The following is a 19018-nucleotide window of genomic DNA, read 5'->3' on the forward strand; positions in this document are numbered from 1 at the left end:
TGTGTTTGTAACATAACACACAATTATGCACAGAAGTGACTTTCCTGGAGATGAAGTAGAGTATTCCCCAGGCTGGCTGGAATATCTTTTTTTTTGGAGCATGAGAAAAAATGCCACAGGGTAAATATGTCCATTTACGCAGCTCAGGAGTGTTACAGACTTGAGACTATCATGCCTGCTATGAGCAGGCAAAGCATTCCAAATAAATATAGCATGAGAGACAAGTGCTAACTACAAGAGCTGAGCCTCATAAACAAAAGCCACAATATGGCTGCCACGTGAGCATCTGACCTTGACCGTGGTCTGCAAAATGGCCACATGCTGGCTCATGCCCACCATTTCTCCATAAAGGAACTAAAAAATGTGCAGAGGAGGGTGACAAAAATGTTAAAGGGAATGGAAAGGCTCCCCTATTATGAGAGGTTATGCAAAATAGAGTTCTTCAGCTGAAGAAATAGATGCTTGAGAGGCAAATTGACAGAAGTCTATAAAATTATGAGCGGGCTGGAACAGGTAAATAATGAACGGTTATGTATTCTTTCAAATATTATGAAAACAGGGGATTCCTCATGAAACTAATAACCAGCAGATTTAAAGCAAATCATGGAAAGTATTTTTTCACTCTGCATACAATCACGTTATAGAATCTTTCTCCTTTGTTCTAGTTTAAAAGCTGCTCTATCTCCTTTTTAAAGGTTAGCGCCAGCAGTCTGGTTCCACCCTGGTTAAGGTGGAGCCCATCCCTTTGGAAGAGAGTCCCCCTTCCCCAAAAGATTCCCCAGTTCCTAACAAAACTGAATCCCTCTTCCTTATACCATCGTCTCATCCACGCATTGAGACTCCGGAGCTCTGCCTGCCTCTGGTGACCTGCGCGTGGAACAGGGAGTATTTCAGTGAATGCTACCCTGGAGGTTCTGGATTTAAGCTTTCTACCTAAGAGCTTATATTTGGCTTCCAGAACCTCCCTCCCACATTTTCCTATGTCGTTGGTGCCCACATGTACCACGACAGCCAGCTCCTCCCCAGCACTGTCTAAAATCCTATCTAGGTAACGCGTGAGGTCCGCCACCTTTGCACCAGGTAGGCATGTTACCAGGCGATCCTCATGCCCACCAGCCACCCAGCTATCTACATTCCTAATAATCAAATCACCAACTATGACAGCCGAACTAACCCTTCCCTCCTGGGCAGTAGGCCTTGGGGAGATATCCTCGGTGTGAAAGGACAATGCATCACCTGGAGAGCAGGTCCTTGCTATAGGATCCTTTCCTGCTGCACCCGGTTGATGATCTCCAATCATGAGACCTTCTTTCTCCAAGACAGCACCAGGGCTGCCAGTCTGAAGTTGAACTTGGCTACTATGTCCCTGAAGGTCTCATCTATATACCTCTCTGTCTGCTTCAGCTCCTCCAGGTCTGCCACTCTAGCCTCCAGAGATCGGACTCGTTCTCTGAGAGCCAGGAGCTCTTTGCATCGCATGTACATGTACAACTTCTCAACGGCAGGTAAAAAATCATACATGTGACACTCGATGCAAATGACTGGGAAGCCCCCCTCTTGCTGCTGGGCTGCTGCCTTCATCTCAATTTTGTTTAGTTCCTACTTAAGTTGTAGGTTGCTATGGGAGTAGGAATGTGTTACGGCTATGGCTGCTATGCCGCCTCCTCACCACCAGAGGTCCTCCACGAGCATGTTATTCTGGCTGGGCCACTCCCTCCTTCCTGTCTACTCTATACCCCAGACTTTCCTTTATAACCCTGTCTAGCAGTTTCATCGGGGCTTCAGCATCGAGCTCGCCTGGGCTCCCTGCTCTAGCCTTCCTTCCTTGCTTGCTGTGCGTTTGGTCCCTGGACCTTGCCTTGCGCGGCCTTCGGGCCTTATTCCTTGTCTTGCTTTGCCCGGTCTTGGGCCTTCTACCTTGTGCTGTGTATGGTCTTCGGACCTTCTGACCTGCCTTGCCCTGCTTACTGTGTGTGGCCTACGGGCCTTCTGTGTGTGTGTGGCCTACGGGCCTTCTGACCTGCCTTGCCCTGCTTGCTGTGTGTGGCCTACAGGCCCTCTGTGTGTGTGTGTGGCCTACGGGCCCTCTGACCTGCCTTGCTCTGCTTACTGTGTGTGGCCTACGGGCCTTCTGTGTGTGTGTGGCCTACAGGCCCTCTGTGTGTGTGTGGCCTACGGGCCTTCTGACCTGCCTTGCCTTGCTTACTGTGTGTGGCCTACGGGCCCTCTGTGTGTGTGTGTGGCCTACGGGCCTTCTGACCTGCCTTGCCCTGCTTACGGTGTGTGGCCTACGGGCCTTCTGTTTGTGTGTGTGGCCTACGGGCCTTCTGACCTGCCTTGCCCTGCTTACGGTGTGTGGCCTACGGGCCTTCTGTGTGTGTGTGGCCTACGGGCCTTCTGACCTGCCTTGCCCTGCTTACGGTGTGTGGCCTACGGGCCTTCTGTGTGTGTGTGGCCTACGGGCCTTCTGACCTGCCTTGCCCTGCTTACTGTGTGTGGCCTACGGGCCTTCTGACCTGCCTTGCCCTGCTTGCTGTGTGTGGCCTACAGGCCCTCTGTGTGTGTGTGTGGCCTACGGGCCCTCTGACCTGCCTTGCTCTGCTTACTGTGTGTGGCCTACGGGCCTTCTGTGTGTGTGTGGCCTACAGGCCCTCTGTGTGTGTGTGGCCTACGGGCCTTCTGACCTGCCTTGCCCTGCTTACTGTGTGTGGCCTACGGGCCCTCTGTGTGTGTGTGTGGCCTACGGGCCTTCTGACCTGCCTTGCCCTGCTTACGGTGTGTGGCCTACGGGCCTTCTGTTTGTGTGTGTGGCCTACGGGCCTTCTGACCTGCCTTGCCCTGCTTACGGTGTGTGGCCTACGGGCCTTCTGTGTGTGTGTGGCCTACGGGCCTTCTGACCTGCCTTGCCCTGCTTACTGTGTGTGGCCTACGGGCCTTCTGACCTGCCTTGCCCTGCTTACTGTGTGTGGCCTATGGGCCTTCTGTGTGTGTGTGGCCTACGGGCCTTCTGACCTGCCTTGCTCTGCCACCTGCCCTGACCCAGCCTGGACCCAGACACTGCTACTTGCCGCCTGCCCTGACCCAGCCTGGACCCAGACACTGCTACTTGCCGCCTGCCCTGACCCAGCCTGGACCCAGACACTGCTACTTGCCGCCTGCCCTGACCCAGCCTGGACCCAGACACTGCTACTTGCCGCCTGCCCTGACCCAGCCTGGACCCAGACACTGCTACTTGCCGCCTGCCCTGACCCAGCCTGGACCCAGACACTGTTTCTAGCCTTTCCTGTCTCTCTCCACCTGGAGCCACCCTTCTGGGTGGTGTTCACGACTCCTGACCGGAGCCCATTCGTAACAGAATGTGTCTAATTAAAGTCCTTTAAATGTATTAGTGAATTCACTATATGTCTGGTAGTGGCCTACAAGGGACTGATCAAACTCTCAATAAAGTTTTTGTTCTTGGGGGTTTTGGGTTTTTTTTGTGAAAGTGGCACCTGCCTATAAATTAAAGGATGAGCTAGAGGTGGGTGGGCAAGGGGTGGGAGGGTTGGGAAATCCAAACAGTCTAACTTCAGTTAGTCAGCCAGTATGACTCACTGCTCTCTTGATTATCAAATGTTGGTACCTAATCAAACCAAATCACACTACCTCAACACCTTTCCAAGGTGAGTAACTGAACTGAACTTTTGAACCTTTTTACTTAGGTATACACTACTCCTAGCTTATTTCTAGCTTCTGGCTACTTTTTTTTTTTTTTTTTAAATATAAACACTCAGTTCTGCTTACTAGTTGCCTTACAGACTTTTACAAATAAACACACTAACTACTGCTTACTAGCTGCCTTACTGAATGACCATTTAAAACTACAGTCTAACTTGTTTATTCGCTGCCTTACTATTTAAAAGCACAAACACACTAAATAATATTCCCAAATAGTTAACTTTGCCCCAATATGTTTGAAAAAGACAATGTCCCAAGCAAAAACTTACTGATTCCTTTCAGCCACCAGCAAGGTGATCCTCTCCTCTCAGTGCTCCCATCTTCTAGTGCGAAGGAACATGTCCAGTAGCACACTGCATCACATTATTTCAGACACAGACTCCACCACCTTGAATTGTATTGATGAGGAGATAAAATGGCTGAAGGCAAGCCCTTTCCAGTTATTATGTGCGAGAGGTCTTCCACTCTCAGTTATTCAGTTTAGGGGAATTCTAAAACTGAACTTAGCAACCATAGATCTGGACAATTGTTTATATAGCATATATTTCTTCACAAAAGTGCTATGACTATAACTGCTTAGACCAATTTTTAAAAAACATTGAGCATAGGTGAATAGCACTTGCATTATGATTGCTTATAAATATGACTGGGATGCTATTAATGGCAGTCATTTTATATGCTTGGAGAATTATAATGTTGTTGTTGTTTTGGTTTGCATAATCTAACTTAATGTGGTTCTGCAATGTACAGCTCTGCGGGTACTCCTTTGTTTATTAGGTCCACAAAAGAGCATTAGTTAAATCCACTGATGAGCATCTTGTCTAGCCAGCATTTGGACATCCTTATCCTGTATGGACCTGTGGAAGATGCAGTGGGATTTGGTAATACCTACACTACCTGATTATAGTGTCATGAAAGGCAGTGTTATGTTTTTACTTGGTTTGTGGCCCTTGGGTAATGGAGAGAGCTGACTCTACCCACAGGGAGTAGCCCTGTGGGGACTCTCCATGACAGGTGGGGTCTCAGCAGTGATGGACGTAGGAGTCAGAGAATATTTATTATACAGCAAAGAGAAACCCGAGGAGCGGGTTTGTAACTCAGTCCTGGAAATAGAAGACTTGAGATGGATTCTTCGGTAATGGTCTGCAGGGCGGGGTAACCCGGGGAATCCTTGCTTCTTGATAGAGCTTTGTGTGTGGTAACTCCAGTAGTGTCCGCAGTGCCGAGTAGGCCGGGGGGCAGATATGAGTAACTGGTACAAGACAGCGTGAATCCGGTAGTGGTCTGCAGAGCAGGGTAACACGGACAATACTTGCTTCTTAGTATGCCTTGTGCGTTGTAGCTCAGGTAGTGGTCCGCAGTGCGGGGTAGGCCGGAGGTAGGTGTTGGCAACTGGCAAAAGACCTCGTGGATCTGGTAGTGGTCTGCAGAGTGGGGTAACCCGAGGGTCCACACAGCAAGACAGACGTGATAATGTAGAATAGGTCTTGTACTCATGATTTAGTAGAGAATTCGTAATAGCAGCAGTGCAGACCCAATGCAGGAGAAACTCACTTAGCTGTTGAAGGTGAGACAGGTAGAAGAGGCTCTCCGAGGAGCGGATAGCCCTGAGTGCAGCAAGGCCACTGAGGAGCAGGTACCTGAGGCACTCAGTCAGGAACACAGGCACAGCAATTCGAAGTGTCTCAGAGTAAAGAAATTAAGCAAGATGGAATCCTTGCTAACTCATAGGTAGGAAAGTCCAGTAGGCTTAAATACAATTAGGCAGTGATGTCAAGCGGAGGGGACACCCCCGAGGTTCTCGCCATGATATGCATAAGAAGGAGGCAGGCGTGCACATGCGTGCCTTAGGTCACACCAGATTCATCTGGAACTGGTAATGGCTGTAGGAGACCTCAAGGGTGAACGGCAAGAGGCTTTTGTCTGGCACAAGTAGCACACAATTCAGCGTACGCTTGGACGTCCTTTTCAAAGACGGCCACCAATAAAAGCATTGAAGGGTGGCAAGTGTACGGGCCTGTCCAGGATGACCGGCTAACCGGGAATCATGAGCCCAGTTCAGAAGTTTCTTCCGAAGACTTTGAGGAACCACGGTTTTACCCGCTGGAACAGAATGGGTAGCAGCCAGAACTATCTTATCTGGGTTGATGATATGATGGGGTGTGTCAGGGACATCTTCAGGTGTAAAGGAGCGTGAGAGGGCATCTTCCCAGACGTTTTTATCAGCAGGACAATATTTGAGCAAGAAATAAAATCGGTTGAAGAATAATGACCACCGAGCTTGGCGATGGTTGAGTCTCTGTGCATGACGTAAATATTCCAGGTTCCTGTGATCAGTGAACACTGTTATCGGGTGTTGAGCACCTTCTAGCCAGGGATGCCATTCCTCGAATGCAAGCTTGATAGCAAGCAACTCTTTGGTGCCAATACCATAATTTCTCTCGGCTTGAGAAAAATAAGCAGGGGTGAAGAGTATGCGTATCACTGTGCTGACTGAGCATGGCCCCTACGCTGACATCAGAGGCATCAACCTCAACGATGAATGGCTGATGAGGGTCAGGATGATGTAAACAAGGTTTTTTGAGGAATGCCTCTTTAAGTGCTTGAAAGGCAGAAATGGCATCTGGAGACCAGTTTGATGGATTGGCTCCTTTTTTAGTCATGGCAGTAAGTGGTGCTGTTAAGGATGAGTAATTATTGATGAATGTGCGATAATAGTTCGTGAAACTTAGGAAATGACGGAGAGCTTTAATACCGGTAGGCTGAGGCCAGTCTTGTATGCTTTTGGTTTTCTGAGGGTCCATTTGGAAGCCTTTGTTGGACACATTGTATCCTAAGAAAGGAACAGACTCTTGGTGGAATGCACACTTCTCGAGCTTGGCATATAAACGATTATCTTGCAGCCTCTGCAGGACTTTGATGACATCAGCTTGATAACTCTGGACATCACTGGAAAGGATGAGGATGTCGTCCAAGTATATGACTACACACTGGTATAGCAAGTCTCGTAAGATGTCATTCATCATATTTTGAAAAACGGCCAGGGCGTTGCACAGTCCAAATGGCATCACTAAATACTCGAAGTGGCCTTCGTGAATATTAAAGGCCGTTTTCCACTCGTTCCCTTGACGAATGCGGACAAGGTTGTAAGCGCCTTTTAAATCTAACATCATGAAGATCTTTGCGCCATGGAGCCGATCAAACAACTCTGAAATTAATGGTAGAGGATATTGATCCTTGATGGTAATTTCGTTCAGACCTCTATAGTCAATGTAAGGGCAAAGGGATCCATCCTTCTTGCCAAAAAAAAAGAATCTTGCTCCTTCCGGCGACTTAGATGGTCTAATGAAAACTTTCTGTAGATTTTCTTGAATGTAAGCCGACATGGCCTCAGTCTCCGATAATGAGAGCGGATAAACTCTTCCTCTGGGTGGCTCTGTATCCGGTTTCAGGTTAATTGCACAGTCAAATGATCTGTGTGGTAGAAGCACATCAGCTGCTTGTTTAGAAAATACATCTTGTAATGATGCATATTGCGATGGTAGACCAGGGAGAGCAGTAGTGGACAAACAGGGCAATGGGGTTTCCTTTTTTAAGCATCTATCATGGCAGGTAGGACCCCATTGTGATAATTCCATAGAAGACCAGTTGAACTGGGGAGAATGATCCTGCAAACATGGAATGTCCAGTACTATAGGACGGATAGCTTTCTCGAGGATCAGAAAAATGATGGTCTCGGGATGCAAGGACCCAGTGCACAGGCAGATGGGTTGTGTGGTGAGCGAGACTTCTCCTGGCAATAGCTTGCTGTGTATGGATGAGAGAAGCAGCGGTGTGGGTACTGGTTTGGTAGGAATTTGTAGCTCTTCTACCAATCTTTTCAGAATAAAATTCCCACATGCATCGGAATCGACTAGTGCTTGTGTGGCGAATTCGAGCGGCCCAGAGATGATAGAGACCAGGAGAGTCAGTGGAGGAGATGGTGCAGTCAGACCTAGGAAGAGTCCTCTGGTGGATCCTAGGTCTGCATGTTTCCTGGACAGATGGGACAAGTTTGAACTGCATGACCAGTTTTCCCGCAATACATGCAGAGGCCCATCTTTTTGCGAAAGTTAAGTGGCTATGGCCTAATTGCATGGGTTCGTCCTCTTTTTCAGGATTGGGTTGTATCTGAACCAGAGCTGAAGGCAGGATTCAAGGGCGATTACCTCCGGAGGAGTGTTTCTTGGGAGGCTTCACCTCAGCAGATCGCTCTCAGATATGGTGGTCGATCCTTCCAGCGAGGTCAACAAGAGAACTTAGAGTGTCAGGCAACTCCCGTGTGGCAAGTTCATCTTTTATACGGGAGTTGAGGCCTTCTGAGAAGATAGCTCTTAAACAACCCGAATCCCATAGGAGTTCAGAAGACAGGGTTTTAAATTTGATTATGTTGTCCGGGAGTAGCTTAGTCCCTTGTTGGAGGTGTAGGAGTGCTGAACCAGCTACAGACTGGCGTGCAGGGTCATCAAATACAGATTTGAAGAGAGTCAGAAAGCCAGGCAAGTCATTCAGGACTGGATCATTGCATTCCCATAATGGTGAAGCCCACGCCAGGGCTTTCCCATCCAACAAGGACAAGACATACGTCGTCTTGGTAATTGCTGTAGGGAAGTACAGCGGTTGTAAGGAGAAGTGCATACAGCATGGATTTAGAAAGCCCCTACACAACAGGGAGTCTCCTGAGAATAGAGTAGGGGCAGGCAAAGGAACTGTGTAGTACGCCCAGTAAACACTGGGGTTATGCACTTTGATCAGGAATAGGAGAAGCATTCAGTCTGGTATTCAGCTGATTAAAGGCGGTAATCAATGACTCCAAAGTTCTCTGCTGCTCTGAAATCCATTGGGTCAGGCCAGGAATGGCCTGTAAGGCTGAGAGCTGAGCCGGGTCCATGGAGTTAGCAGTCTGTTGGGTTTTTACTTGGTTTGTGGGCCCTTGGGTCATGGAGAGAGCTGACTCCATCCACAGGGAGGAGCCCTGTGGGGACTCTCCATGACAGGCAGGGTTTCAGCAGTGATGGACACAGGAGTCAGAGAATATTTATTATACAGCAAAGAGAAACCTGAGGAGTGGGTTTGTAACTCAGTTCTGGAAATAGAAGACTTGAGATGGATTCTCTGATAGTGGTCCGCAGAGTGGGGTAACCCGGACAGAACTTGCTTCTTAGCATACCTTGTGCGTTGTAGCTCCAGTAATGGTCCACAGTGTGGGGTAGGCCGGAGTTATGTGTTGGCAACTGGCATAAGACGGCGTGGATCCGGTAGTGTTCCACAGAGTGGGGTAACCCGAGGGTCCACACATCAAGACAGACGTGATAATGTAGAGTAGGTCTTGTAGTCACAATGTAGGGGAGAATTTGTAGTAGCAGCAGCGCAGTCCCAATGCAGGAGAAACTCACTTAGCTGTTGAAGGTGAGACAGGCAGAAGAGGCTCTCCGAGGAGCTGAAAGCCCTGAGCGCAGCAAGGCCCCCGAGGAGTGGATACCTGAGGCACTCAGTCAGGAACAGTGATGCGAAGCGTCTCAGAGTAAATGAATTAAGTAAAATGGAATCCTTGCTAACTCATAGGTAGGAAAGTCCGGTAGGCTTAAATACATGTAGGCAGTGATGTCATGTGGAGGGGATGCCCCCGAGGTTCCCGCCATGACGTGCACAAAAAGGAGGCAGGCGTGCACGCCCTAGGTCACACCAGATTCAATATGGTGACAGGGATCGCCCACGCCATCCCGGGAATGCCAGGGAGGTTGGCATGCAGAGGCAGAGGCGGCCATCTTAGCCAGAATCGGAGCTACTGGGCAAAATGAGGTGAGCAGCAAAGGTCGCAGCCATCTGCGACTGAAGGGTGCAACAGCCAGAATATAAATTTAAATATATGATTAGTATTACTACAATAATGCTACCTCTAGTGAAGAAAAAACTTTCCCCAGGTAATGATCTTCAGTTTGAGAGACAATGGCTTTGTATTTTTGCACGGCGTGGGACTTGTCTAAAAGATGCAGAAGGTTTGCATTTCAATTGCTAGGTTATTCCTCTCAGCATGCATTGTCTGGTCCTAGATGATCATCAGGAAACTATGGCACAAGGCAAATTCCCATCAGGCACTGGTAGAATCAGGAACAAATTAAAAAATTTAAATAACAAAAAAAATGGAGGCTAAGTCAGTGATTACATGTGCTTGTATTTTGTTTTCTATGTGTTATATTGATGTCTTGCCTCAATAAAAAAAAAAAATACTTGAAAAAAAAATGAATCAATGGATGCACATGTAAATATTCACTGTCATCAGACTAGGTATCTCTCATAATCTCATCATCAAAGATTATCCCAATGCATCTGTCCAGTGTAGGCTTAGATATTTTTAATAACAGTATCCAAGAATTTGTTGAAAGATTAAAGCTTAAGCATGGCCACAGCACAGGTGTTGAGGAGTCGAAAGTAACTGAGGTGTCACTATCGACACTGTGGCAAGAGTGGCCATCTCAAGGACACACAGATAAACATTTCATTAGTAGGGCACCCATATAGGGCAAGCAGCCCGCTTTCCTATCCCTTTCATCGTAAAGTGTTTATATCTACTGAGGGGGGCAGATGACCTTTCTTCAGCTTTTATAGCCAGGCTGAGCCTACTCCAAACCCAAACATTCTACATGTGGATGAGGTTATGCTGCCCATGCAGTTTTCTGAACAGATATCCAAAGAGATATTGTGATCAGTATTTTTTTTAAACTCTTTATTTAGGAACTTTTTAACAATACAGAAAGTAAAATCTTGAAACATAATTAGGTGGAACAGTAGTAACCCCTTTACCCACCCTCCCATGGAGCCAAACCAAGTGCACAGTATGAACAGGATAAGTATATTATGCAAGTATACCCAGGTTTAACCCAGCAGCACATAACTTTTTCCAATGACAGCTGAAGTACGTTATTACACAAGGAATGTCCTCCTGTAAACCCAATAGGGTGACCATATTGTGTCATATACTGACAATTTCCATTTAAGAGTGTAAATGAGTTTCTCCACGAGCAATCTCGTGTACCTGCCTCAACCATTGTTCCAATGTAGGAGATGATTTCCACATTAGCACGATAGTAAATCACCCTGCATGAATTAAATGATCGGCTAGTTTTCTTTGTACAACTGTGAGGGTATGTTTCTTCCATAAGCCAATAAACACAGCTCAAGGATCCGGGTTATTTCCTTGCCCAGGATAAGGTAACACACCCTTAACCCTGCTTTCCAGAAGGGATCAATATGTTTACAGGTCCCCCACATGTGAATATAGGAGCCTGACAGGCCACACATCCACACCAACATAGGCCAGTAGAGGTGGGACAAAACTTAGTATAAAACAAAGGATATCAATAAGCCCTGTGAAGAAGCTTCACCATAACTTCCACCCGTCTGGCATATAATGAAATCTTAGCTTTTTCCCAAATAAGTTTCGATTGTTGACTAGTTAGATCAAGTTGTAGGTCGATATTTCACTGTTGATTGAATGATGTTGGGAGGTGGATCTTGCATACCCTAAACATTCAACAAAGCTTTATAGAAAAGAGAGATTCCCTTGCAGGGAAAGAGTATCCTGAATAAGAATTCGTATAACAGGATCCGGAAGCACTGGTTGCCAACCTGTTTCCTGTAAGTGGTCAAATTCTACTAGTAGTTGAATATGGAATTCCACTGAACTATAGTCCAGGTCATATTCATCTTGAAGGTCTTCAAAGGATTGAAATTGAGGTACATCATCCTCCCATAACTGACCCACAAATTTAAGACCTAATTTCCACTACCTAACTGGTTCTGCGGACATCATAGCCATAGACAAGTTCCAATTCCTGCGCAAAGGGGTAAGTGCAGTAACACCATGGAGAGACCATTTGAGCTTCATGCTCAAGACCTTTCATATTTTGAAAGTGTAACTTAAATGTGGACTAGCTCTTCCCACACATCTTGCTTCCTGTGGTGAGGGTTTTGCAATAGTAACAAAGACAAATCAGTATCACCCAGAAGTGTGCACTCCAACATGTACCAAGGCATGGTATAATCCCGATGTAGCCACACCATGGCACCTGCAAGACCACAAGCCCAATAGTAACACTGCAAGTTAGGCAGGGCCATCTCACTTGCCACCTTAGGACTCCAAAGTATACGGCACTTAATACGCACAGGTTTGTTATGCCAGATAAACTTGGACATAGCCACATTTAATGATGTGAAAAAGCCTTCAGGTAAATAACATGGAATATGTTGAAAAAGATACATCAGGCATGGCAAAATATTCATTTTAAGAACATTAATTCTGCCAGCCCAGGAGAGAAAATCCTGATGGATCTTTGTGACTACCGGGGCATAATTGGGTCTATATAGATCTGATGTCTCCTGAGGGATTCATATGCCTAAGTACTTTAATCCTGTCCATGCTGTCTTAAAAGGGGAAAAACAACGGGGGTATCCCTTCTAATGACAGGGGACCAAGGGGGAAAACTTCTGATTTAGAGAAGATAATTTAGTAGCCTGAATGTCTACCATAATGAAACAGGACATTCAAGAGATGGGGCCCTGACTGATTGGGACTAGTAAGATAAAACAGAATGTCATCTGTGAAAAGAGAGATAACATGTTTTACCCTTGCACAGTGAAAACCCCTCACACCAGGATCATTGCGAACCTTAAGCACCAAGACTTCAATAGCTAAATTAAACAGGAGTGGGAAAAGGGGAGCAACCCTGTCTAGTGCTGGAAAAAGGCTGGAGCAATAACCATCAGTGTAGACTTGGGCTTAGGGATGTGCGTATAAAATATGCACTAATTCCCTAAACTCTAGAGGGAGCCCTGCCTTTACCAGCACCCTAAGCAGGAAGGCCCATTGAAGGCGATCAAACACCTTTTTCCACATCCAAAGCAACCACCAAACCAGCGGTGTTAGTTTTCTTTGCCAAAGCAATAATGTTAAAAAGCCGTCTGGTGTTAGTAGTCGATAGGCGGCGTTTAATAAAGCCAGTTTAATCATCTCCAATTAGGACAACTATTGCTTTCTCAAGATGTGTCTGCATTCCTTTTGCCAGTATCTTGACATCAGAGTTCAGTAATGAGATTAGGCGATATGAACTCGGATCTAACCTGTCTTTACCGGGTTTCTGAATCAAAACTATGACACATCTGGCATCGTGTGGGGGTTGTTTCACAAATATTCAATAGCTCCTTTCAGTCTATCCATTAGTTCAAATGGTAATTTTTTTAAAAAGTCTGTGTAATAGCCATCGGGGCCTGGGCATTTGCCTTTAGGTAACTGCATGATTGCAGTATATATTTCCCCATCTGTAATGGGAGCCTTAAGTTTAGCAATATGATTATCAGTAAGAGGTGGAAATTCAATGTCACTAAATAATCATCTAACTCAGTGTTGTTGCTTTGGCATGTTTGACTATAAATAGTTTGATAAAAAGTCTTAAAAACTTCATTAATAGAGTATGGATGGTATACCACCTCCCCATGCCTTTTACGGATCGCCCTGGCCAGTAATGCTCCTGTTTTATTCCTGTATTCATACATACGCTGGTGGAAGAATTGAAACTGACATTCAGTGAAGATCCTCCCTTGCTCGTTGTAGGGCAGCGTAGATCTTTGGGGAACAAATAACTTTGTGTTGCGTTTCAAGATTTGGAATTTTCCTTTCTAAGGAACACTCCTGACATTGTCTGATTCATTTTTGATAAGTTACAAAACTAATGATTCTCTCCCAAAGAACTGACTTAAGTGTTTCCCAAAGTACTACAGGAGATTGTTCAGCATCTTTATGGACCTCCTTAAATTCCTTAATAGCATCTCTAATCATCTGACAGAATTTGTCATTATCCAGTAAGGAAGGGTTAAAATGCCAGGATTTGTCTTTCGGCGGTCCCTGAGGGATTAACAGCGGGAACAGCACTGGACTGTGGTCAGAAAGGTGACAAGCAAGAATATCAAGGGACCCAAAAGATGTAAGGTGCACTATCTTAGTGCTTCTCATAGGTATTAGCTCAAACTGCGATAACGTTTTCGCACTTTGCGATAAGTGCTAGATTTCCTACTTACAACCACAGGGGGGACCAATTTAACCTGCTGGAGATCCAGCCTAGCTATCAGGGCCCTTCTACAAGGAGAGAGAGAGAGAGAGAACACTGTTCTGTTCGTATGTCTCACTTTGAATGTCAAAGTGGCCCCTAACCCCTCACTAATACCTAAACCTCACCTCGAGTGACTAGGTAGGCCTCTTATAGAAGTATAAATACCTACCTAGTATGAGGGCATTATGGCTAGGTGCTCTCTCTTTCTCTCTCTATCTCTCTCTCTCTCTCTCTCTCTTTGTAGAAGGGCCCTGATAGCTAGGCTGGATCTCCAGGAGCTTAAAACTGCTAAAAACATCACATTGCCAGCCAGTGTCTGAATATGAACCTCTGTGTTTTGTTAGATACAGCATGCTAAAAATGTTTAGGTGTCACTGTGTGCCCAGACAGAGGCAGCTCTTACCTTTTAGTACAGATTAGAGTCCCAGTGGAAACACAGATGCTCATGTTTCTGGGTCTGTCTGGCAGGCTATGCAGGGAACCTAGGAAGCTCAGTAGTTATAACTATTTAGATCAGGCTTGTTAAGCACCATGCCATTTTTTAGGACGCTTATGGCCAGGGAGACAAGAATACTTAGATTTTCAGTGTAAAACATAATCTTTTATTGAACAATATAAGTATTCCCGGGAGATACTGATGTCATGCCTCTGACAACCTGTCCACCAGCATCTCATCTTATACAGGAAGTGATCCTTCTTATATAGATAATATACAAACATAAGAACATGCCATATTGAGTGAGACCAAGGGTCCATCAAGCCCAGCATCCTGTTTCCAACAGTGGCCAATCCAGGCCATAAGAACCTGGCAAGTACCCAAAAACTAAGTCTATTCCATGTTACCGTTGCTAGTAATAGCGGTGGTTATTATCTAAGTCAACTTAATTAATAACAGGTAATGGACTTCTCCTCCAAGAACTTATCCAATCCTTTTTTAAACACATCTAAACTAACTGCACTAACCACATCTTCGGGCAACAAATTCCAGAGTTTAATTGTGCGTTGAGTGAAAAAGAACTTTCTCCGATTAGTTTTAAATGTGCCACATGCTAACTTCATGGAGTGCCCCTTTGTCTTTCTATTATCCGAAAGAGTAAAAAACCGATTCACATCTACCCATTCTAGACCTCTCATGATTTTAAACACCTCTATCATATCCCCCTCAGTAGTCTCTTCTCCAAGCTGAAAAGTCCTAACCTCTTTAGTCTTTCCTCATAGGGGAGCTGTTCCATTCCCTTTATCAATTTGGTCGCCCTTCTCTGTACCTTCTCCAACGCAATTATATCTTTTTTGAGATGCGGCGACCAAAATTGTACACAGTATTCAAGGTGCAGTCTCACCATGGAGCGATACAGAGGCATTATGACATTTTCCGTTTTATTCACCATTACCTTTCTGATAATTCCCAACATTCTTTTCGCTTTTTTGACTGCCGCAGCACACTGAACCGACAATTTCAATGTGTTATCCACTATGACGCCTAGATCTCTTTCTTGGGTAGTAGCACCTAATATGGAAGCTAACATTGTCTAACTATAGCATGGGTTATTTTTCCCTATATGCATCACCTTGCACTTGTCCAAATTAAATTTCATCTGCCATTTTGATGACCAATTTTCCAGCCTAACAAGGTCTTCCTACAATTTATCACAATCTGCTTGTGATTTAACTACTCTGAACAATTTTGTATCATCTGCAAATTTGATTACCTCACTTGTCGTATTTCTTTCCAGATCATTTATAAATATATTGAAAAGTAAAGGTCCCAATACAGATCCCTGAGGCACTCCACTGCCCACACCCTTCCACTGAGAAAATTGTCCATTTAAGCCTACTCTCTGTTTCCTGTCTTTTAGCCAGTTTGTAATCCACGAAAGGACATTGCCACCTATCCCATGACTTTTTATTTTTCCTAGAAGTCTCTCATGAGGAACTTTGTCAAATGCCTTCTGAAAATCCAAGTACACTACATCTACAGGTTCACCTTTATCCACATGTTTAAACTCCTTCAAAAATGTGAAGCAGATTTGTGAGGCAAGACTTGCCTTGGGTAAAGCCATGCTGACTTTGTTCCATTAAACCATGTCTTTCTGTATGTTCTGTGATTTTGATGTTTAGAATACTATCCACTATTTTTCCTGGCACTGAAGTCAGGCTAACCGGTCTGTAGTTTCCCAGATCGTCCCTGGAGTCCTTTTTAAATATGGGGGTTACATTAGTTATCCTCCAGTCTTCAGGTACAATGGATGATTTTAATGACAGGTTACAAATTTTTACTAATAGGTCTGAAATTTTATTTTTTAGTTCCTTCAGAACTCTGGGGTGTATACCATCTGGTCCAGGTGATTTACTACTCTTAGGTTTGTCAATCAGGTCTACCACATCTTCTAGGTTCACCGTGATTTGGTTCAGTACATCTGAATCATTACCCATGAAAACCTTCTCCAATACGGGTACCTCCCCAACATCCTCTTCAGTAAACACCGAAGAAAAGAAATCATTTAATCTTTCCGCGATGGCTTTATCTTCTCTAAGTGCCTCTTTAACCCCTCGATCATCTAACGGTCATCCAACTGACTCCCTCACAGGCTTTCCGCTTCGGATATATTTTAAAAAGCTTTTACTGTGAGTTTTTGCCTCTGTGGCCAACTTCTTTTCAAATTCTCTCTTAGCCTGTCTTATCAATGTCTTACATTTAACTTGCCAACATTTATGCATTATCCTATTTTCTTCTGTTGGATCCTTCTTCCAATTTTTGAATGAAGATCTTTTGGCTAAAATAGCTTCTTTCACCTCCCCTTTTAACCATGCCGGTAATTGTTTTGCCTTCTTTCCACCTTTCTTAATGTATGGAATACATCTGGATTGTGCTTCTATGATGGTATTTTTTAACAATGACCATGCCTCTTGCACACTTTTTACTTTTGTAGCTGTTCCTTTCAGTTTTTTTCTAAATATTTTTCTCATTTTATCAAAGTTTCCCTTCTGAAAGTTTAGCACGAGAACCGTGGATTTGCTTACTATCCCCCTTCCAATCATTAAATCAAATTTGATCATATTATGATCACTATTGCCAAGCAGCCCACCACCGTTACCTCTCTCACCAAATCCTGTTCTCCACTGAGAATTAGATCTAAAATTGCTCCCTTTCTCGTCAGTTCCTGAATCAATTGCTCCATAAAGCTATCATTTATTCCATCCAGGAACTTATCTCTCTAGCGTGTCCCGATGATACATTTACCCAGTCAATATTGGGGTAATTGAAGTCTCCCATTATTACTGCACTACCAATTTGGTTAGCTTCCCTAATTTCTCTTAGCATTTCACTGTCTGTCTCACCATCTTGACCAGGTGGACGGTAGTATACTCCTATCACTATAGTCTTCCCCGACACACAAGGAATTTCCCCCCATAAAGATTCAATTTTGCATTTAGTCTCATGCAGGATGTTTATCCTGTTGGACTCTATGCCATCCTGGACATAAAGTGCCACACCGCCTCCTGGGTGCTCCTCTCTGTCATTGCGATATAGAAGCTTCTAGACTTGCGTGACTGCCCAAAGAATCATTTACATAGGTTGTCATGTCAACCACATGATGACTATCTCTGAACTGCCATGATTAGTTTTCCCAGGAGGTGGGGTTCATTTACCAATCACTCTCTAGGTAGTCTTTTGTTCTGTTAGAATCTTGCTGGTCAAGGTAATTACCACATCTGTGGCTGTGTTGATAAAAACTGAGAATAGTGCCTGAAGCTCTCACCGTTGGTTTCTTCTTTGTGACCCAATGAATAGGCCTCCCTTTCTGGTGCCAGCTTGTCTGCCTTTATAGATATCCGGGGAAATTCTGCAAGTCATGCTCAGAAAGTCACTTAGAGTTCATTCAGCCCAGGCAGGCTAAAGAAAAGCAGAGGATTCTGGGGATGTCCTTCTCCATGTTGGTTTTCTGTTCAGGCCCACTCATCAGGCTATAATGATAGAATCAGTTTAGCAACATAAAAGATAGAAAACCTATCAAAAATGCATGCACTCACTTGCTGCACAGAGGGCCTTGGAAGTCAGATGTATAGGCAATGGCCATGCTAGTATTACTGACTATTTAGATTGTTATAGAAATGTATGCTTGGACATAGGATGAGGAGCTGCTGGGGGTGGGGGGAACTAAGTATATATTCTTCTACCCAGGATGGTGGAGCATATGGGAAGAAATAAAAAAAGACTGTTCTGGATAAGAAGTGATATATGCAAATTGGCCAGGCTCTGTGTTCGGCAGCTGTGATATATCCTTAGCAGGGTAGACAGAAATAACTGGGCAGACTAAATGGGCCGATTGGTCTTTTTCTATCATCATCTACTGTGCACTACTATACACATCAGGTTTTTACAAACTTGTGATTTTGTATGTGAATTTTGTATGCTATGGCCATGTATCTCCAATACAAAAAGATTTATTTCCAAAACAGTTGTGCATTCGGTCCTTTTTTTTTTTTTTTCTTCTGGGGAGAAAAGTGCACACATGGTCATGTTGTCTACTCCTCATGCATTCTAAAAACCCAAAGACTAATTTAATTCTGAGCCCTTACTCTAGAATAAATTGCTGGATCTGCACAAAGAGGAAACACAAAACATTAAGAGGGAGATTTTATAACTGCGAATGATGGAGTAAAATCTGCTCATACTCTTCATGCATAGACTTTACTCTAAGATGGTAACTTTCAAATGGGCACACAGGCACACATATACACGTGTGTATATATGTATGTGGCCAGAAATGAGGCAATTTTATATTCTGTGCGTACATATGTGCATATGTTATAAAATAGCCATGGTGTATGTATGTGTGCTCCTAATTTCAAGTTTGGTTTTGGGAGATGCAAGTGAGGAAATTTTATAGCAGACACACGTCCAGCTCACGACCAGTTTCACCAGTTCATACACCAGTTTGCCCAGCCTAGAGATAAGTCCCTTTGGTCTTTAGCTTGCACTTCCCCAGTTAACCCAGACATCTCAAATGCTTCAGAGAAGCCTGGAAATAGTTTTATAAAGACTTACACCTCCACCACAGCAGAAGCAAATTTGGGCTCAACTATTCCTTGGTGTGTGCCCAGGCATGTAGCTATTGCGTACATATCTCTTGGCCCACCCCAGAACACCCATG

At 44.7% G+C, this 19018-nt stretch overlaps 1 protein-coding gene across 3 annotated transcripts in view; it reads right to left on the reverse strand.

Moving 5' to 3' along the window:
- Nucleotides 1-19018, reverse strand: part of THSD7A (thrombospondin type 1 domain containing 7A) — an 862000-nt gene that overhangs the window by 819119 nt on the left and 23863 nt on the right. The window lies entirely within an intron of this gene.

Source organism: Rhinatrema bivittatum, chromosome 2, assembly GCF_901001135.1.
Source record: "Rhinatrema bivittatum chromosome 2, aRhiBiv1.1, whole genome shotgun sequence".
Lineage (NCBI taxonomy): Eukaryota > Metazoa > Chordata > Amphibia > Gymnophiona > Rhinatrematidae > Rhinatrema > Rhinatrema bivittatum.